The sequence below is a fragment of the Myotis brandtii genome, unplaced genomic scaffold (assembly GCF_000412655.1).
Source record: "Myotis brandtii unplaced genomic scaffold, ASM41265v1 scaffold436, whole genome shotgun sequence".
Classification (NCBI taxonomy): domain Eukaryota; kingdom Metazoa; phylum Chordata; class Mammalia; order Chiroptera; family Vespertilionidae; genus Myotis; species Myotis brandtii.
Genome location: NW_005366679.1, coordinates 361,409 through 384,247, shown reverse-complemented (window position 1 = coordinate 384,247; position 22,839 = coordinate 361,409). Strand labels below are relative to the sequence as shown.

Genomic DNA, 22,839 nt, shown 5'->3' with positions numbered 1-22,839 from the left:
CTGGGAATACCAAAAGAATGATAGGATTGTGCAGGTTATTCTCTGTCTGTCTCACCCCTCCCTGATCTGCTCTTTTGCCTAGAAGCTGATCTGTACACACCACATCCGAGGCTCCCTTGCCCCTCTTCCTTCTGATTAGCGTTAGCCAATGGATGCATCAGCGTGAGATAGAGGAGACAGAACTGGAGTGTGTATTTGCATCTCCTTCATCCTGTCAGGCACGGTTTAGGAAGTGGCTGCATTCCTCGCTTTAGAGCCACCTCATTCTGCCTGCTCTTCTTCCTCAGCTGTAGTTCTGACCAAGTTCAATAACATGGTTCTTCCTTGCCTTTCAGGTCTAGGAGTGGTGACAGCTTTTACCTTTGTCAACCTTTGGGTTCTTTACCAAACCTGGTCAACTCCTAATCATGTCAACACCTCTCAACAACCCTTCATTAACTTTTCTGAAATGGTTCCTTTTCAATGCACCCACTCACTCAGGCAGGGCTTACTCTCCACATCTACATTAGTCTTGTTATGCAATCAAATGATGCATATTACTTTGAAAGTGGCCTATCAGAAGGTGTAGAGTTTCAGAGGAAACACACAGTGGAAAGCCACAGAAGATGTCTTAGGCTGGGGGAATCAAAGATCACAGTTCAGAGAAAGTGATAATGAACAGAGACTCGAAGGATGAGTAGGACTTCATTGGGTACTTAGAAGGGGGAGGAATTGGAAGATGCACGGAAGTCAGAGAAAAAGCATCCTATTGGTGGAGTTGCTATTTGGGAAGGTTGGAAAGGAGAGGTGAAGGAGCAGATAAAGCCAGAGAGGATGGCAAAGGGCATAGTAAGAAATGGTGTCTTGAAGTATGAGCCCAGAAAAAGCAAAAAACAATAACAAAAACAACAACAACAACAACAACACACACACACACACACACACACACACACACACACAAACAAACAAAAACAACCTTTAGGTGAGCAATCAGGTCTTTTGGGCATCTGTTCTTTTTCTTACCCATTACTGTTTCTCTTAGTACCAAGCCCATCCTTGGTATCAGCCAATGTAAGGTGAGTGGTATTGGTTTTCTTCATACTCTAATGTTGGTGTAAGCATGTGACCAATGTCTGGTCAATACATATTTAATCCTTTCCCTTTGCCACAGTGATCAGTTCAAAGAGGGTCATATGATTCAAGCCAGCCAATGAGACTTACGTCTGGAAATTTTAAGCTCTGCTTTTGCTGGGATTAGCTATCTGTAAGACTGAATTTTGATAACATCGCTACAGCCCCTGACTCCTGATCTCTGCTTTTTTCACTTATTGTGCCAATAAATTCTTAGGTTTCTGACACTTGCAAGCACAAGGATCTTTTATATCAGGAAGGAAAATCTGGAAAAGAAGACATTTTATTTAAGTGCAGGGTGTCAAGAAAAGCAAGGGTTTTCATTGTCTCTAGACCAGCAGTGTGTAATAGAAATATAATACAAGCCACATATATCACTGAGAATGTTCTAATTCCTATATTAAAGAGAAACAGGTGAAGCCGTAACCAGTTTGGCTCAGTGGGTAGAGCGTCGGCCTGCGGACTCAAAGGTTCCAGGTTCGATTCCGGTCAAGGGCATGTACCTTGGTTGCGGGCACATCCCCAGTGGGGAGTGTGCAGGAGGCAGCTGATCGATGTTTCTAACTCTATATCCCTCTCCCTTCCTCTCTGTAAAAAATTAATAAAATATATTTTAAAAAAAGAGGAACAGGTGAAATAAAATTGAACAAAGCATTTTGTTTAACGCAACATATCGAAATGTTACCATTTCAATATGTCATCAATATAGAAAATTGTATTTTTTCATTTACACTTAAATTAATTAAAATTAAATACAATTAAAAATTGAGTCCTCAGTCACACTAGCCACATTTAAAGTGCTCAATAGAATTAGACAGCACAGCCCTAGGCTAGATCCTAGTGCTAGGTGCAGTGGACAGAAGTCCAGTTAAAGCTGAGCCTCTAGTCAAATTTTAGGGCTTCGAAATGAGGAGCTACTTATTATTTTCGAATAGGGAAATGATGTAAGCAAAACACTGCTTCAGTGAAAATAAACTGGAAGCTACAGCATCCTCATTTCCCAGTCAAATTAATGATGCCTTTCTCTCTAATTGTTTGGAGTCATAAGGACATATGTCAGATTCTCTACGGGCAGAAACACCCATTTAGAGGAAGGCAGTCTGAAAAATAATCTGGTGTTGAACAGAATTCTCTTAGGCCCTTGTCTATGCATTCTTTTGTGCCTAATGAGATTTGGAACATTTCCATGGCATTGAGTGGCGTGCCAGCCTCTAATTCCTGCTTCTGGACTATCAGGTACAGTAAGGATGATGGAATCGAATGCTTGATGCAAAAATGACTAAAAACATTCCCTCCTAATGTGTACATTAAGTAAAAGGCTGGTCCTGATGTGAGGCCTATTCAAATAGGGAAGCAATAAGACTCTTAGATTCAAGGACGCATACTACATGCTGTCAGCTCCGAAGTGGGGGAGATATGCTGTACTTTGTTCTTGTCCCATCACAGTTTCTGTCTGTAGTAGATTTTCCAAAACCTGTATTTGTTTAATGGAACTAGTGAGTTATAAATTATAAATAACAATCTCTCAGATTTTCTCAGACAATTAACAGAAAATAGAACAGATCACTTTAAAAATAGTTTTCAACGTTGAACCTATCTAACATATTTTAATAACTTTTTGCTTCATTTTTTTTCTAATCAACATTTTATTTTCTTTAATCTTTCCATAATCACCAATGATTTAAAGGCTTTTCGTTCTTGGAACATTCATTATAGTTTTAATCCAATGAGTATATGATTTCTAAGAGTCTTCATACCCTAGCAAATGAATTATGTTAACAGATGTTTTTATTTTTTTCTGTAAGAACATGTCAAATCCCTGAGCAGAGGCACTTTCTATGGTTAGTGAAACACTTTGCTTCTGCCCCCTGAGAGGGCTGTGTGTTATTTCTATGGTGAAACAAAGAAAGGATATGTTCCCCTCCACAGCACACAACCACCACAACAGAAGAACATGTTTCAAAATGGGGTCAGGTCAAGAAAAAAGCCTCCAGAGGAAAGTTGCTGGGGACTGGCCACACCCAACCCTCCAGGTAGTGCAACAGCCGTTGGTGATGACTCCAGCAGATCACAGCCCCTGTGAGAAAGCTGTGGCTGCTTTAATGAGACTCCCGGAAACAATGGTGTGGTGTAATGTGGGACGCGCTCATAAAATGATACATGGGCTCCATTTATTTGCTTTTTGTTTGTTTGGAGCAATGATGAGATACCTATTTGAGAATGTTATGGGGGTTCAGTTTATGGGGCTGTAAGCATCAAAAAGAGAAGTGGGATTTCTTAAGGAGGATTTCATGTCTGCTCTTTGGGAGCAGTTGTCTTTCTCAATAGCGTTAACTACTTTAGAGTTTTGAAGAGCAGTTTTGACAGTTGATGGGAAGTGTGGATGGCATTTGGCTACTGCAGAGTGAGCCCTTGGTGGTCATATTGCAAAGCTTTAGATGCGCTGTTTTGTTATAAAACATTTACACGAGCCTTAATGCATTCTGTTCTTCCCAAAGCCATTTACTAGCAGGTACACAGCTTTTAGAAGTCTTCAAATTAAGTCACATATGTTTATAGTGTCTGAATATTCACAAAAATATCAAAGCTGAAATCCGTGACACACGCTGGGGAAGCTAAGCCCATATACTGTATCCTCAACTAAATCAGGGGCTTGCAAGGTTTTCTGAGTGTCAGGATGTGATGCACTTTTGCTTCATGAAAATACCTTATACATATATATATATATATATACTAGAGGCCTGGTGCACAAAATTTGTGCACAAGGGAAGTATCCCTGGCCTGCGCCAGTGATCAGGGCCTATCAGGGAGTTCCTTCCCCCAGCTGCTGGCAGCTGGCCCTGCCCCCTCTGCTGCCACTGCTTGACATCTGTGCGGTGCTGCCTCCCCCTCCCCCACCACCGGTCGTCTCTCTCTGTGGAGTGCAATTGCTTGGCTGGACTGGGCCTCCCTCTGTGGGGCAATTGATCGTGGGGCCCCCAGATCGATCGCCCCACATAGGGAGGCCCTGCCCACCCGGCCGGGGCTCCATGATCCATCACAGCGCAGAGGATGGCCTGGGCCTCCCTCTTTGGGGCAATTGTGGAGCCCCCCCCCCCCCCCCCCCACACACCACATAGATTACACACTACCTTTACAATGTAAGACTCCATGACAATACATTGAAAATGAAGGAACAGCCTTGGCCCATGCGGCTCACTTGGTTGGGCGTCTTCCCATGCACCGAAAGGTTGTGGACTTAATCCCCAATGGGGATATGCAAGAGGCAGCCAATCTATGTTTCACTCTTACATTGCTGCTTCTTTCTTTTTCTCTCTCCCTCTCTAAAAATCAATAAAAAAAATCTTTAAAAATTAAAATGAGGGAACAAACTAATTGAATAGCCAGAGCTGGAGAGGAGAGTATCATTATTTTTGTTGCCTTTCTGCTGCCCCTATGAGAATTGCTTGGGAAGAAAACCTCTTAATTATTTAACTAGCTACTTAGTTGACTCTCAGTTGGGTTGGACTTCAGTTCTCACACGCTGAATGCCATAACTTCATGAGCACCACCCTGGCTTTACTGTCGTTGGCTCAGACTACGAGGCAAGGCCACGCATTTTATGTGTTGTCCTTGGAGTAGCAGTGGAACCTTGGTGTTCTGCCCTATCAGGAGCAGCCCATGACTCCTTTTTAGGATTCACCTGGCCATCTCAGTTATTCTCGTGTCCTGCATAAGTTGTGACAGAACAAGATCTAGGAAACAAAGAAATTACATTGGGCGGTCATCTAAGGTAATCTTTAGCCATTATCTTTAGAAGCTTAATGGTTGATGTCCACTCCTCCCAAGTATGTAAGAAAAGATGGCCTTGGGAGCAACTTGGAAAGAAGTCAAGGTGAAGTCTGGTGTATTACAAGTCATAATTTGGGTCACATTTGAAAACAAACAAACAAACAAAAAACACCACCACAGTGCTGGTGCTGTTGGTAAGCATTGGCCTAAGGACAGGCAGTGGTTCAGAAACTTGTTTTTCTTTAAAATAATCTCACACAGAATGGCAAGTTTGGGTCGCAGGTGTAAACCCTTAGGCCTTACTTCCTCAGTGAGCTCAGTGCTGGTCTCAAAGACAAAAAAAGAGAAAGAAAAAAAAGAAGTTTTGCATTGAAAACAGGTTGGTCTCTCCAGGCAGAGGGACACTATGAATGCAGTTTCTGTCAGGACCTGGAGCCAGGAGAGAGAGTGGGAAACCAGCTATGGACTTGAGGTGTTTATTTCCCCCTCGCCTCTTCCCTGGCATGATGAATTTTGCTCATGGATTTGGATTTGCTTCAGAGTTCTTTCCGTGTGATAAGTGAAGGTTAGCTACTTGGGGACTGGTAGTTAATTTGTACCTGTGGGCAACTCCCCTTTGGCCTGGGATTCCATTTGTAACATTTTGCTCTGTGGGTTTAACTCAACTGTCAGGAGGGCAGGGGCTGAGTTATTAGAGTTCATTGTCGTTTTTTTTTTTTTTTCTGGGCCAGCTTTAGCTCTGAGGCCTCGCTGCTGAAAACATAGATACAATGTTGCGGTCCGAGCCCGGCTGAATGGAAGCCCTTTTCTGGGGTTTTGTTTAGCTTCTTATTTGCAACATAGTATATAGTTGCTTAGAGTTGCAGATGAGAGGCTGGCAAGTGAGGCGGGAGTTCGCAGCAAGCAAGCCTCCCTGCTCGCTTCAGTGCCTGGCTGCCGGCCGCCATCTTGGCTGACAGTTAATTTGCATATACTCACTGATTAGCCAATGAAAAGGGTAGAGGTCGTACGCCAATTACCATGTTTCTCTTTTATTAGTGTAGATAGTGTATATATGTGTATATACACACTCTGCATATAATTGTGTGTAAGTTTTTTGGTGTATGGGAGTTTCAGAAGCAATCTGTCATCCTCATAAAACTATAAGAAGGAAATTAAAGATTACTCTTTGTTTCAATAAGCTGGAGATTATTACTATTCAATTTTTATATACATCCTTCCGGATTCATGTTCATATATAGCACAATCCTATATATCTGCCTTTCTATTTTTACTATTTTCAGATTGGGAAAATCCATAATGACAAAGCCACTATTAATTTACTAATACTTCTTATTCACATCACCTATATGCATTTGAACATAATAGAATATATTGTTATAGACCATATATGTCCAGGCTACTGAAGTACATGCATATGTATGATTTAGAGACCTTTTATAAAAAAAGATATGGCCCACACATTTAGAACCAGTGATTGACACTGCTGATTGCTCTACATTCAAGCAGTTTCAACTGCCATCACTTCTGTTGCTATCAACAGACACACAGGAACTATTTTCTACAAACCAAGATAGGCCTCAACTCGCAAGAGACAGGTTTGGGAATCAGCCTGTCTGATTGTGTAAGTATGTGACTTCAGGAATTAAGTATTAGTGGTTTGTATGTCAAAGGTGAGTGAGAAGTATCAATAATTTCTTTCCACAAAACCTGGCAAGATAAGACCCAGAGGAGATCTTTAGAGAAGGAGCTATAAACCTTAAGGATGTTAGTTGGGCAAATGAAGGTTTTAGGGAGATGCATAGTCAAAAGCTAAGAACTTTGCAATGAGTTTTATGCTGAGGATGATCAAGAGATCAAAATTCACAAAGAAATTTATGTCAGAAGCAGCAGAAGTAGTATTTAGAAAATCACTGATTTCTTTTTAACTTGGAAGCAAAAGTATAAATAAAGGTAAGTTCAGAAAATATGATGAACACTTGTAAACCAACTATCAGAATGAAAAACTACTAATTTCTAAATATCTTTTTGTTAGGTATTCTTTACATAGTTCATTTAAAAACCAAACCTGGCCCTGCCAGTGTGGCTCAGTGGTTGAGTGTCGACCTATGAACTAGGAGGTTACAGGTCATTCCGGGCACACGCTCGATCCCCAGTATGGGGCAAGCAGGAGGCAGCCGATTAATGATTCTCTGTCATCATTGATGTTTCTATCTCTCTCTCCCTTTCCCTTCCTCTCTGAAATCAATATCAATATATTTAAAAAAATAAAAACCAAACCTGGAAGTACATAGGGATGGGTGAGTAAAGTGTTGGGAAATTATAAAAGAGACTAGAAAGGAAAAACTACTTTTGGGAGAAATAACTCATCTGTAATGCAAATGGCACACACTCAAAAAACTTTAAGAAAAATGACTCATTGGAATTATTTAAAATTGCAGAGACTCATCAAAGAGGAAGGTTAAGTATGACATGATTTAACATGCTCAAAATAATTTGGTCGCCACAGACATTTGATTACAACTCTTTAACTGATTAAATTTAGAAATACAGACAGACTCCAAGTTTTATTGGGATGTGATCCAAAAGTTTAGCTGTATCTTGGCTGTTTGAATTTGTTCCCCCATAGTTATAAGGTTATACTGTGTTGTTAACTTTCTTGACTTGACTTGAATTTGTTCCTAAAAAAATAATCACCCAAATCCAAAATGTGGGATATTTTACTACACAACTGGCCTGTACTCTCACAAAATTTGTGTCATTAAAAACAATTAAAAAACATAAAGATAGTTTTAGATGAAAAGACTCCAATGAGACTTAACCAAATGCCATAAATGAACTCTGAGTGGATCCTGGTTTGAAAAAAAATTATAAAAGACCCATTGGAGACAAAAATCTGAATATGAATGGCAGGTTAGATGTTATAACTCAATTACTATAAATAACCTTGAGGCTATTATCAGTATTGTGCTTTTGTGTGAGAATGTCTTAATTAGGAGATGCATTCTAAAATAGAGATGAAGTATCATGGTGTTCAACAGCAAGTTCAACAAACATATGTGTGTGTGAAGTGAGAACAAACAACTTTGTCAAATGGTAACAATTGGTGAAGATTACATAGGTGTTTTTTGTACTATTCGACTTTGCTAAAGGTTTAAATGTTTAAATATAAAGAAAAAATGACACAACCTTTCTTGACTTTATTTTCTGCATCTGTAAAATGAAAAGGTTTAGAATAAATTATCTCTAAATTCTTGACTATTCTTTGATTATATGTAAACTGTACAGATTAGGAGGATAAGATATGTGATGCTGATGACATGAGCAATTAATCAAAAAATTGTAAATAGCCTGTAGTCTACAACCTTGTACATTATTTATTTTGATTTTGGGGGCTATTGATGGAATTAAACTAAATTACTTTGATTCTTTCAAATTTTTAAGTATAATAGAATACCCAAATTATTTCTAGTTTGGGAATAATAGTTACATGGTTGATATATTAAAAGATATCTATTTATTTCATACCCATAGCATATTTTTTCTGAGAAAAAAGAAATTCATCAGTGACTCTCTGTCATATATTGTAGACAATTTTCAGAAACTATAGAAAATTTGTACATATGTTATTAAAGTAATAACATATTGTCTATTATTATAGACAGATTATTGTCTATTATTAGTTCTTTTTTAATATATTTTATTGATTTTTTACAGAGACAAAAGGAGAAGGATAGAGAGTTAGAAACATTGATGAGAGAGAAACATAGATCAGCTGCCTCCTGCACACTCCCTACTGGGGATGTGCCTGCAACCAAGGTACATGCCCTTCACTGGAATCGACCCCAGGCCCCTGGAGTCCGCAGGCCGACGCTCTATCCACTGAGCCAAACTGGCCAGGGCTATTATTAGTTCTTAAGGAAACAATTTTATTTTTTATTCAGCAGACTAAATCCCTTGGTCCTTTAGCATTTAGTATATTGGAACAATTAATAATTCTCAATTGGTAGGCATTAATTAAAAATTATACCTTGTAAATTTACATTTATTATTAGTCAGCAAGATGGAAGGATACAAATGTTCAAAGTAAACTCTAAATGCAAGAATTTCAGCTGTTTTCATTAAAAACTAGAGGCCCGGTGCATAAAATTCATGCAGGGGACGGGGTCCCTCAGCCCGGCCTGCACCCTCTCACAATCCAGGACCCCTTGGGGGATGTCTAACTGCCTGTTTAAGCCTGATCTAAACAGGCAGTCAGACATCCCTCTCACAATCCTGGACCGCTGGCTCCTTACCACTCACCTGCCTGCCCGCCTGATTGCCCCTAACCACTCTGCCTGCCTGCCTGATCACCCCTAACCCTTCTGCCTGCCTGCCTGATCACCCCTAACTGCTCGCCTGCCTGCCTGATCGCCCTTAACCACCTCTACCTGGCCCCCGCCACCGCAGCTTTGTCCAGAAGGACGTCTGGAATGACACCCGGAAGGTCATTTGGCTGTCCGGTCTAATTAGCATATTATGCTTTTATTATTATAGATTCCAAAAAATGTTACACAGAGAGCCTTAATGAAACTATTGAATGCTGATGAGTCAAATTCTTTCTCCATGGTGACATAAAATATTATTTGGAAAGATAATAACGAAGAACTTTCTGTTTCAGTTACAAATAAAAACTTTAGACAAAGAATTATTTATTAAATGATTTCCTGCATATATTGCAAATATTAGTTTATTTAGGAATAATTTTTGACATTCTTTATTGGTTTATTTATATTGGAGTATTTTATTAAAATTATCATGCATTTAAATTTATCATAATTTCTTGTTTAAAATTTGCTGAAAGAAAAAAAATGAAAAAAATCATAGCTCAAAAATTTAACTTCTATTTTACTACATATAATGTCTAGTTAAGGCTATAAGCAAAAGTGATTTAATAGGATATGATAGAAAAGTTTGGAGAGAGTATTAATATTGAAAGATTTGACCTAGATATGTTTTATAAAAAAATACCAGTTTTAGAATGAAAATGATATCTGCTTCCCATTTAAATTCTCTTAGATTCTTGATACCTAACCTGGGTACCTTTCTAGTATGCCATCATGTTACATTTAAACGTTCTTGCCAAGCAAGAACACATTTCATGGACCTAAGTATCAATGGGTTATTTTGTCATTGACTAAAACTTTGTTTTGTTTCCCTTGAAAACATCCAAACTTATAGACCCATTAATTTTGTAAACATTGGTCATATTGGTACATTTTGAAATCATTCTTTTTTCTTGTAAAATATGAATGCAAATTTGAGTTAAAAATAAATTATGCTTTCTCAGAAACTGATCATGTCTTCCTCTTACCCCATAGTGAATATTAAGATGGCTGCATTTTCACCAAATGTAATATGTATCCTACACCACTCAGCACATTATTTACATTTACATATACAAATAGACACCACACCCACCCACATTCAATTGGTATTTGAATGAGCGATTCAATGAGTGAACTACCCTGTTCAATTAGTAGGTACTCAAGGCTGAGGAACAAGCTCCCACATAATAAATAATTCTTTTAAAATTTTATATGAACATTAGCACTTAAAACTTTAAGTTGAGACCAGCAGGTCTTCCTACTATTTAGTAGATTTTCCACATGTTGATATCATGTTTCTGTTTGTTCCTTATTTTCTCTAATGCTTAATTTATTACAAATTTCAGAATTGGCAAAACTAAACTGTTTTTACTACTCTAAAGCATTACTCCTTGTTCACCATAACAGAATATGTTTATCATTGCTTAACTAAACAAGAAAGAAACATTAATTCTACCCTCTGTCTACTCATATGCCAAATTCACATCTTTGTCTGATTCACTGGCATCTGTTTTATTTTAGCTTGGTCAAGAAAACAATACAATCTTGAACTGTACTACAAAAGACCAGAAATGTGACTAAATCAATGAACTACCATCCGTTGCAATATTTTTTTTTTAAATGGATTTTGTTACAAGGAACTCCTGTAACTAACTCGAAGGGAGAGGGGAATGTGGAGGTACCTATACGCAGAGTGCTTTGCAGCCCTCCAATTCAGATATCGCATGTTGGGTAAAACAATTTGCAGCACCCTGACTCTTTCCAGGCAATTTTCCAAATTGTCTCAGGCATACTTACCACTGTTTATGCTACTGGATGTTTGAAGTTTAAAAGTCACAGTGTTATTATACTCTGAAATACATTGCATGAAGGTCTCTACTGTTTATCTAAATACATTAGTAATTGTACTTGAGATAACGTTTATATATAGATTCGCATTTTTTTTAAAAAAAATGTGATTCAATGTATTTATAAGGTTTATACTACACAACACTATTATTAAACTAAGAATGTCCTTGAATAAAGGGATAGGTCATTTGAGCATTCTTGTCCCTCTAGCCTATAGCATATCTTAATTGCATACTAAAAACTAATTTTTTAAATGGAGTTGTATTATGGAGATCTGAATGACAGTATAAAAAGTCTGACATGATCTTTGCACCTTTGCATCCTGTAAAATCTGTAAATTTTCTAATTCAAATGGAACTAAGCTATTAAGCTATATGTTCACTGACGCTTCATAATGATTACATTAAGATGAATTTTGGTATTAATTCTAGATTTCTCATCTTCTAGGATAAAAGTTTGATAATTCTTGGGTAACTAGATCTGCAGCTACTTCCTCTTCCTGCTTTGGAATGAATAGTAATCGCCAACTTCATAGTTACACTTAAGACCAACTTCCAAAATTTTTTCATAAAAAACTCTGTCACATCACCTAGCGTTTCACTGAAACCTAGAGGTTACTAAAACACCTAGAGTGGGAAACAAAAGTCAACCATCAAGGGAAATTTTTTCTATCAGTTATCTTATAATTAATTAATTAATTAATTACAATAAAAATCAATATAATTTAATACTTTCGTTTTCACTGATGTTTATAATTTATTTTTATGGCAGCCAACAACTTCAGGTACCACCACAGATGATTGGAACTGAGAGTGAACAGGGCCCAGTGCTTCCTCATCCATCTCCACCTCGAGTCCCGATGCGTCTTGTCCAGTCAAAAATGCATATCAGAGAAATCTTTTAGAATCTCTTGAGAAGAGACAAAAGCGACAGCCAAAGCAAAAGCAATCTCTTCTTCAGGAATGTTTTATTTTGTACATGTATAAGCACCTTGGTGAGAGGGAACCTTGTGTGTTAAAAGAAACTAAAATGCAATTACAAGCATGAAAGGAAGTTATGCTTGAAAAGCAAAACATTTCTGCTTTTGGCCATGAGAGAGTAATGGAATCTAGCATTCACCTTCATCCATAAACAAATAGAAAACTGGACAAAGTATAGACAATATCTATTTTTAGAAACTGGACCATTGGCAGTGCAGTTAATGGTCCCTGAGGAAAGAAATGAATAAGTTGACCTTCTTGCTTAGAGGTAATTTCTGGGCTGCAGTTATAGGAATGAAGAAACCAAAAGAAGCCTGGCAGTCTCATGGAGTTGGGGAGATGATATCCCAATTTGAGGAGGCTGGAGCAGTTGGAATCTGCAGGAAAAAGCATCTGAGATTAAGGAACTTTGTAGAGAAAGGGCTACAACAATCTGACTGGGGATCCGTATTCTTTGTCTGAATACCAAATGCACATGAAGAATGTGTAGCCATGGGTCCAGACTAAAACCATATTGCAGGGGAAGAAAAATTATATCAGAACTGTAAAATTAGTAATTCCTCAAACTCACACACAGCTGGGAGTTGAGTTCCTCTCAGCTACAGTAGAGATGCCTTGTTGAATACACAAAACATTCAGGAGAGTCTACCTAAGAGGCCCCATCTCAGAGTGTGGCTCAAATAAAACGTGTACATTTTATTCTAGATTTTCCTTAAAATGACTTAAAAAGGTGCTTCAAAGATCAAAGTTATAAAATGTGAATGAAATCTGATCCTCTTTAAAGGAACACAACAAAAGCTAGCACTCAGCAACCTTACATTCACAATGTGTGGCACCTGTTTGGAGTATGGAGGTGATGATAGAGATAGAAAAGAAGATGGACTTAGGACTATGATTGAGATAAGCCATTGACTACTGAACCATTAACTACATCAAAGACACAAAATGAAATGAATGGTGTCAGACATTATAACATCAAAGGATTTAGAAGTTTTTCAGTATGGAAAGGTAGGGTAATTATTCTTACTGGGCAAAAGTTTGACTACTGTGCAAAAGCTCTGCACTGTTCATTTATTAAACATTAATTGAGCACCAGCTATGTTCCTTGTTTGTTGGTGAGTGGTTATGCAAAATATATAAGGCACACATACTACTGATTAGGTTTTGCCCACGGTTGTCCCTTAATGTAGAGGCTCTGAGCTGGCATGCAAATAAACAGTAAATAGTATTTTACATAGAAAAATATTTTCACATAATAATCTTCAAATCCTCACCTCATAAATACTTGTAGTTGCTATGAAGTTACCTCTATTAATCAGAACTCCAAGATTTGGCATTTGGATGAAAACAAAACTCACTTTTTCCCACCTAAAATATTGAATTTATATAATCTTAGAATCAAAGATGCTAGAACTGAAGGGAACTTTAGAAATCATGTAGTACAGTGGTCTTCAAACTTGCTTGAAAGAGGCCAGGTGGCTGCCCCAATTGTGTTGGGAGTGTGGTGGCAGTGGTGGGGCAGATTGGCTGAGCAGGTGGTCCCCTGGTGTAACCAGATCAGTAAAATACCCTTGGTGGTGATGGGGTGGGGAAAGGGGGCAGGGAAGTGGGCAGTGCTCCCTGCTTCACACTTAGTATGATTTTACATTATTTGTCCAGCCCTTGAGACACTTGTGTGTGCAAAGCCTGCACGATAGCCTCACCTTTCTTTTTACTGGTTCCTCCTTTTCTTTCAATGTGTAACCCCCAAGAAAGGAGGTTCATGTCATTGGCTAATACTTTCATGGCACAAAAGGAACTGTCACCTTAAATGATTTTTACTTTAACTCATTAATTTCCTATGCTATTTTATGTAAATGAGTTTCATGCTCTGTGCATGAAATGATTAGTGCATGTTTGTAAAATTATTATTTTAAGAACACTATTTCTGATAGCTGAAATTACAGATCAAGCTAGCCATCTCACTTGCTTTAGATTTTTTCACAGGGAAATGCTAACTTCTACCTGCAATCTAACCACAAATCTTTTGTAATACTTAGGAAAAATAAAACTATCAAAAGCTCATTTGATTGGATAGGAATGAAAGGTGGAGAAATGGTTTCAACTCTTACCTTGTCTGATGCCCTGACCAATATTGTAACAACTAGACACATGAGGCTATTTAAATTTACATTAATTAAAGATTTTAAAAAATCACTTGATAGTGTTAGCTACATTTCAAGTGCTAACACTTTGACAGCTGAGATATAAAAAACTTCCATCATTACAGAAATTCTACTGGATATCACTAGCCTAGAGAAATACTGTAAATCGACGAAAATTGCTTGTCATCGGTAGGCATGAAATCTTACTTTTGCTTTGTCTCTTGTCATGGGAAGGAAACTGTTATTCTGTGAAAAGAAAATCTAATGCATTTGTTTTCCCCTCTGACATTTCTTTCAGTTGTCATATCTTCCTGTCTCTCTTCTAAGGGATCATTCTTCCTGTTCAATCTGCCCATTAGACATGAGACATCAACCATTTCCATCAGTACCCTTGTACCTGGCTAAACAACTCTTCTACTATCACTAATATTGGCTATAAATTGTCATTCTGTGATGGGAACGGATTGGATTATACAAAGTTCAGGAAAAAGCTTTCTGCTTTTGGTGAGTCTCCAGGAAACATCCTTTTCCTAAAATACTCACTTTCCAAGAATCTAGTCACAGTGCCTGAAATCCCAGCATGTTCCTGACATTTTTAGTTTTTCCAAAGTTTGCTACTAAAAGGCAAATTCCTAGCTACTGTGCACCAATCTGGTTTCCTTTTGTAGCTATTTGTAATCTAATAGGTTTATCCTCCTAGGATTACAGAACCTGGAAGGAAAAGAACTTTGGCAACCAGGAAGGGCGGTTTGTCAGGGGGAGCTTTCATGAAAATGCCAGCTGCTTCTGAAAGTTTCTGGAGACTTCCTTGCAATAAGAGACGAGACCAGGAAACCTCAGGATGCTGTTTGCAGCACCTTAGGATAGACAAACCTGGCTTTGATCCTGGAACTGTAACATTCTCTTCTGTGCCCTTTGCCTTATCATGTAACCTATCTGAACTTCGTTCTCTATACGTAAAATGGGTCTCAAAGTAACTTATCAAGCCCAGCCAGCTTGATAATGAAGATCCTATCTCGTGCTAAGTTCATGTAACAAAAATAAAAATATTTTAAAATATTTTTCGGACTCATTTAAAGCAAGTTATTTTTTAAAGAGTGACATGTGATTTACATCTAATTTATCTCATACAGGAAAGAGGAACCTAAGAGTCTTTATGGACCAAGAGCTAAAGAACTAAAACCCTAAAGAAAAATCTTCAGATCATCATTTCCAATTAAACACAATTCTAAAAATATACCTTCCAAAATAATTACAGGAGATTCCATTTCTTAGGGAGCAAGCAGTTAATTTTCAAAGAGATGAAATTTTTAAAAAAGCCAACAAAATGTATGTGAGCCTATAATGTAGAAGTAATAATAGCAACTGTGCTATTAAGACTGTGAAATTAAAACAATGTTCTCTTACTGGAAAGTAAAGCTCCAATTTAAAACAGAATGTTAATAAATATTTCATCCCATTCCATCCTCATTTTGAGCCTTGGTTTAGCCTCCTTTGCACTATTTCAACAGTCTGCTAAGTAAGAGGTTTCCCTGTCTCTCACTTTTATTTCTTCCAGTTTATCCTACTTCTTTGAAAAGATTAATCTTCCTTTAGCCATGTTATACTATAGCATTCTCACACTGAAAAACCTCCAAAGGCTCCCAGTTTTAATTGAAGGAGGATAAACCTGTCAGGCTGTATTACAAATTCTTCTATTCCAGTGGTTTTTCAAATGAGTTTTCTGGAATCCTAATGATCCAAGGAGAGTCTCATGAAATTTTGATCCAAGCACAACAAATGCCGAGACTACAACTATTTATTGCCTATTCCTCTGCAATTCAAATGTCTAAATGCCATGATACCAGAGCGTTGTAGGGATAACTGTGTTAAATCTAAACTTAGGGAGTAGTTATTAATCTGAAATAGTTTATATATGAGGGTTCTGCATAACATTTTATTTAGCCTTGGCCAGTTTTGCTCAGTGGTTAGAGTATCAGCTCGCACACCAAAGAGTCATGGATTCAGTTTCCAGCCCCAGTAGAGGTGCCCATTCAGGAGGCAACCAATCGATGTGTCTCTCTCATGTCAATGTGTCTCTTTTCCTCTCTCTCTTTCTCTCCCCCCTCCTCCCTCCCTTCCACTCTCTCCATAAATCCTCAGGTGAGGATAAAAAAATATTTATAAAAGATTTTGAACTACTAAAAGAATTTGAGAAAAGTTACTCTACACCATGTCTATAATTTTACCACCAAACATGCCATAGTTTCCTGTATCTACTATAATGCTGGTGCTTCCACCAGAAATCCCCTCCTCTTCATGCCTTTCCCCATGTGTCCATGGTAAATCTTTGCATGGCCATCAAAGCCTTTCTGATCCATTTACCCAGCGTTCTCTTTACTTTGCATCATGTTGATGGCACCCACTGGATTTTTCTTCCTGTGTTTTATTCATACTCCATGCTAGGCTTGTTTTTCTTGAGGGCAGGCAGAAATCATGTCTTACTTTGCATCCGTTAGTAAGTCATCAGCTTTCTAAAGAAAGGCATCCAGTACTAAGATTTCTGAAAATAGAAATAACCATCATTAGCACTATCACATCACATTTTATAAATTCTATGATTTAAGAGCAGGGACTTTTCAAGAGCTCTGTCCAATGACAAATATGCTCTAATTAGTAAAGTATTTAAATTATGATCATTTCACAAGGCATATGCAAAACCACTAATATTTTAGAGTGATTTGATGATATGGGGAACTATGATTAGTGACAACAAGAATAATAAAAACAACAATAATTTATTGAATGCTTATCATGTGCTCCATCTTTCCACATATTTTCTCATCTCATTCTAACAGTTCTCTCAAATGGGCGGCACCCCACTTTTAAAAAGAGAGATGTTCTTTATTCCAAGAGGCCAAGTTAGTTGCTTAAGGTTAGAGCAAGTGGGAGAGTCAGAACTGAAATATGGGCTGTGTGGTCCAAGAGTTAAGGTTCTTTCCAGTTCATCAGACTATCACTCAGAATAGGAACAAGGAAAATAACAAAAGTAATGGCATATGCATGAATTCTTCATGCAAGACGCTTTAAATATTGCTATTCAGTACTTAGAATTTGAGACACTTCATGGTCATTTTAAAATTCTTGCTTTAGGATTTTCCAAGAAAACACACCCACTTGGACTGAAACCTGACTGAGCATTTCACTCCTGGCTGAGAGGCAGACCATCCACCAGAGCCAGTGACAACAAAAGGCAAACACTGAAACATAGAAACGTTATTGCATTAGTTACAGATGTGAACTTAAAACTCACGCTGCTTCTGAGAGAACAAGAATAAAGAGCAAAAATACACGGTAAATATTAGTTAAATGTAGATTTGAGAGCAGGTCTGGTATTGCTAATTGAATGGTGATTAAAGCTAAATAATCAGACTTCCCATCATAGCAGAGTGGATTAGAGACATTGATCATGATGCTCTTCAAGTATCTGAAAGGTTCAGGTTTCCAGCTTGCGGCCAGCTTGCCTCAGAGCTGAATGAATGCCAACATGAGTCTCCTTGAGAGACTGATTGCCTCTTCACCTCTTCACCGATGCGACCAGGTATCCTGGGTCAGGCTTGTGTTTACCTACTCTTCCCAGTTGGCAGTCTTCCTAATTTCAGTCCTAGCTTTAAGCCCTTTGACTCGCTAAAAACGGGTTGCCTCAGTTCACAATACTTAGCAATTCAAAAGTTGACCTTGGGCCATTGAGCTAAATTTTCACTTTGGTGGGTCCTATGTAAGCTTAATATCTTTCATAACTTTCACTCCTCTTATTTCTTACTTTGGTGTGATACTATAGAGTTTGAATTCCCAAATATAAGTAGTAAAATAACAGTAGCTGCAATTTATTAACCTCCAGCTATTCTGAAGGTAGCTTCTGTGAATATCACCTTGAGACAATCCTAAGGGTACCACCAGGAAGAGCCTGAGCAACAGCAAAGCCCAGGGAAGGTGGTCTCTGGGGAGAGGGGAGCAGAGGTACAAGTGTTAACCAGACCCATGATGAGGGTTCAGTTCCAATTACCCAGAAAGCAGTTCTAAACTATTTATGAGCCCTCCCTCTCCCTCTTTGTTTCTCTCCCTGCCCCCTCTCTTTTCCCCATCCCTCCCGCCCTACTCCCTATTTTTCCTACTGATTTTCCTGACCTCCCCTCCCCTCTCATCCTATATTGATTGATCTGAAGTAGGACTTTTCATTTCATGCCAACATCTTTCCCAAAGTCAGAGTGAGCAGAGCCAGTTTAGACCATGATACTATCAAGATAATGTTTTCAATGTACAAACAAAAAACTCTGGCCCAGCTGGTGTGGCTCAGTGGTTGAGCATCGACCTATGAACCAGGAGGTCACAGTTCGATTCCTGGTCAGGGCACATGCCCGGGTTGCTGGCTCGATCCCCAGTAGGGAGTTTGTGGGGGGCAGCTGATCAATGATTCTCTCTCATTATTGATGTTTCTCTCTCTCTCTCCCTCTCCCTTCCTCTCTGAGATCAATAAAAATATATTTTTTTATAAAAAGAAACTCTGTAAATAGGACACCATTGTAATCATTACCCACAATAAGATTTCACTTCAATTTAGGAATGGAAGATGATTTGTATCTATTAAACATAGCCATCATTTTTTTTTTTCAAAATGGAAAATTTATCACTAACACTTACCAAATTTTCATTATATGCCAGGCACTTGCCTAATAAGTATTTTACACGAACGTCCCCATATAATCTTCAAACTCAGTACCTATCAGGCAATAGGTATTATTATTGCTCTTACCTAACAAGTGAGGGAATTGAGACTTATAGAGGTTAAGCAATTTGTCCAAGGTCACCCAGCTGGTAAGTATGCAGACCTTGGACTTGAAACCAGATGCTACTATCAAAAAGAAGAAGAAAAAGAAGAAGAAGAAAAGCTCTTAATCGCTTACACCGCCACAGATTTTAAATTATTAATTTTAAGCTATATCTGATATCCTTTTGGTCAAAACCACCTCTCCTAAAGCTATTATAGAATAAACTGAATGAAATGCAAAATGCAAACTGTTCAAATTTCACAGAGAATTAGTTTGGGTCAATAATAAAGTCAGTTCTAATAATAAACTCTACTTGTATTATATTTCATCATCTTATGAAAAATGGCTTTTTCCCTCTTGTAGAAATCTTTTCATTTGCTGTGTTAAGGTGGACTACAATACCATATACCAATTTTCCTGTTAAAGTCTTTCTGCAGAAATGTTCTTACACCTAGAAAAGCAAGGATTTGTTTCTGGGGGAAGTAATCTGCTGCACTTTAAAGAGAACATCTCCTTGAAAACACGGACATGATATTCTTACATCTAATACTATGCTCCCCTTTGCGTTTGTATTGGGAGCTGTACAGTGACATTGAGGATTTATTTATCTATCATATTTTTATTGAGTATCTCCTGTAGGTAAAGGGTTTCTGACAATAAAAAGGTCATATGATCTAGTGTCAGACCTTACTTGCCCTAGCCAGACTCACCATGGCAACAGAGACTTGCATATCAAGATTAACCCCTCTATTCCTGAAACAATCTGATCAGGAGCAAGTATATCAGAAGGATCACTCCCCACCTCAGGTGGGGATGCAGAGTATTACTTGTGCAGTCTCAGACCAAATAATGGATTTCACTCATAGCACTATCACCCCTGTCCGGAGACTCTCACTGCTGTTCTTTGTCCACTGGGCTGAACCCCTGTGTATGTACACTAATCTAATCTAATCTAATCTCGGTTTTCATCTCCTTTTAAGACACTGTCATTTGGGGCACTGGATACTTTTGGGGAGCTCATCTACATTGGGAATCAGTTCCCTTAGCCACAGTCCCAACTGGCCCCACCAGTTGGAGATCCTAGCATGCCTCAAGCTGAATTCATTTACACAACACTTATTTGTTAGAAGTATAATGAAACCTACTAGTAAAGCTCATCTGGTGTGTGATTATAATCAGTAGACCCACTTCTTCAAATAGAATTTAATGGGTGAGCTCAATTAAAAACAACAACTAAATAGAAATAAAGTTAAAACAATAGTATAGAAATAAAAAGGTCCAAGATTTCTCCCTACTGCCCACCATTATCCTTCATACACACCTATACAAGGTCTTTAGAACATAGTCTTAGCATTCCTATTCATTCCAACTAGTCCTGAGTTGCAGGTAACTTATGCAGCGTCACCCGACTAGTAAGTCTGGGACCCAAAACTCAAACCTAATGTATTAGTCAGGGTTCTCCATAGAAGCAAACAAAATAGGATGTGATATATCTATACAATAAAAGCCAAGTGGCCCTCATGCACGATGGCCCCCACAGGATGGCCGCCACAGGATGGCTGCCACAGGATGGCCATCACAAGATGGCCACATGCACAGTGGAGGTGGGGCCCAGCAGCCGGGACCCAAAACTCAAACCTAATGTATTAGTCAGGGTTCTCCATAGAAGCAAACAAAATAGGATGTGATATATCTATACAATAAAAGCCAAGTGGCCCTCGTGCACGATGGCCCCCACAGGATGGCCGCCACAGGATGGCTGCCACAGGATGGCCATCACAAGATGGCCACATGCACAGTGGAGGCGGGGCCCAGCAGCCACTCCATGCAGTGAGGCCTAGGGGTCCCGTGGCTCTGTGCAGTGCAGAGGAAGCCGGTCCCAGAGTCTCCGTCACCTCACGCGGAGGAGGTGGGTCGTGGCAGGGGAGGGCAGTTGTGGATGATCAGGCCGGCAGGGGAGGGCAGTTGTGGGTGATTGGGCCAGCAGGGGAGCAGTTAGATGTCAATCAGGCTGGCAGGGGAGCTGTTAGGGGGCGATCAGGCAGGCAGGTGAGCAGTTAGGAGCCAGCAGTCCCGGATTATGAGAGGGATGTCCAACTGCTGGTTTAGGCCCAATCTCTGTGGGATCAGGCCTAAACTGGCAGTCAGACATCTCCCAAGGGGTCCCAGATTGGAGAGGGTGCAGTTCGGGCTGAGGGAAACCCTCCTCCCCTGTGCACAAATCTCATGCACGGGGCCTCTAGTCTAGTCCTAGCTAACAAAGAGGGAATATGCTAATTGACCATCATGACCTCACACAAGATGGCCGCCCCCATGTGGTCAAAGATGGCCACCCCCATGTGGACACAAGATGGCCACCCAAATGGCCAGCAGGGGAGGTCAGTTGTGGGCAATCAGGTCAGCAGGGAAGGGCAGTTAGGGGCGACCAGGCCAGCAGGGGAAGACAGTTAGGGGGACCAGGGCTGCAGGGTAGGGCAGTTTGGGGCAACCAGGCCAGCAGGGGAGGGCAGTTGGGGGTGACCAGGCCAACAGGGGAGGGAGGTTGGGGGAGACCAGGCCTGCAGGGGAGAGAGGGCAGTTGGGGGTGACCAGGCCTGCAGGGGAGGGCAGTTAGGGGGACCAGGCCTGCAAGGGAGGGCAGTTGGGGGCAACCAGGCAAGCAGGGGAGGGCAGTTAGGGGTGACCAGACCAGCAGGGGAGGGCAGTTGGCGGTTACCAGTCCTGCAGGGGAGAGCAGTTGGGGTGACCATTTTGGCAGGGGAGGGCAGTTGTGGTGATCGGGCTGGCAGGGGAGCAATTAGGTGTCGTTCAGGCTGGCAGGGGAGTGGTTAGGAGGTGATCAGGCTGGCAGGCAGAAGCAGTTAGGAGCAATCAGGCAGGCAGGCAAGCAAGTGGTTGGGAGCCAGCAGTCCCGGATTGTGAGAGGGTGCAGGCTGTCGGAATCCCCTGAGGGGTCCCAGATTTGACAGGATACAGGCTGGGCTGAGGGACAACCCCCCCAGTACACAAATTTCATGCACCGAGCCTCTAGTACATCTATATAATAAAAGCCTAAGCGACCGTTAGGGTGGAATAACCAGAATGGTCACTATGATGTGCACTGACTGCCAGGGGGCAGACGCTCAATGCAGGAGCTGCCCCTGGTGGTCAGTGCGCTCCCACAGAGGGAGCACCACTCAGCCAGAAGCTGGGCTCACAGGTGGCGAGTGCAGGGGCAGTGGTGGGAGCCTCTCCTGCCTCCACAGCAGCACTAAGGAGCAGCAAGCCAACCAGTAAGGACCAGTGAGCAGGCAGGCGGTAAGGTGCGAAGGGTCCCAGACTGTGAGAGGGATGTCCGAATGCCAGCTTATGCCTGCTCTCCATGGGGGGTCCTGGACTGCGAGAGGGTGTAGGCCGGGCTGAGGGCACCCCCCTTCAGTGCATGAATTTCATGCACCGGGCCTCTAGTATATAATAAACATATATCACTCACACACACACACATCCTATCTAATAAAGAGGGAATATGCTAATTGACCCTCATGCATCACAAAGGTGGCAGTGCCCACAGTGCAAGATGGTGGCACCCAGTCCCCTCAGCCCTGCCGGGGCGGCAGGAGGGCCCAGCTGTTCCGTGTGCGTGTCTCTGGAGACCCCCAGTCCCTTCAGCTCCCCAGCCGCCCAGGGCCACCTGAGGCTCAGGTAACCAGGGCCGGCCAAGGATTCTGCTGCCAGCAGTGGCAGCAGCAGAGGTGTGATGGGGCATCACCTTCCCCTAATCGCTGGGGTCTCCCAGACTGTGAGAGGAGGCAGGCCGGGCTGAGGGACCCCC

At 40.4% G+C, this 22,839-nt stretch overlaps 1 long non-coding RNA gene across 1 annotated transcript; it reads right to left on the bottom strand.

The window, feature by feature from the left end:
• Window positions 1–248: 248 nt before the first annotated feature.
• LOC106727505 lies at window positions 249–22,604 on the bottom strand. The gene is made up of 3 exons (XR_001363724.1): window positions 22,509–22,604; window positions 16,480–16,486; window positions 249–260 (listed from the first exon to the last, which is right to left on the bottom strand). It is a non-coding gene; the product is annotated as an uncharacterized LOC106727505 (long non-coding RNA).
• Window positions 22,605–22,839: the final 235 nt, after the last annotated feature.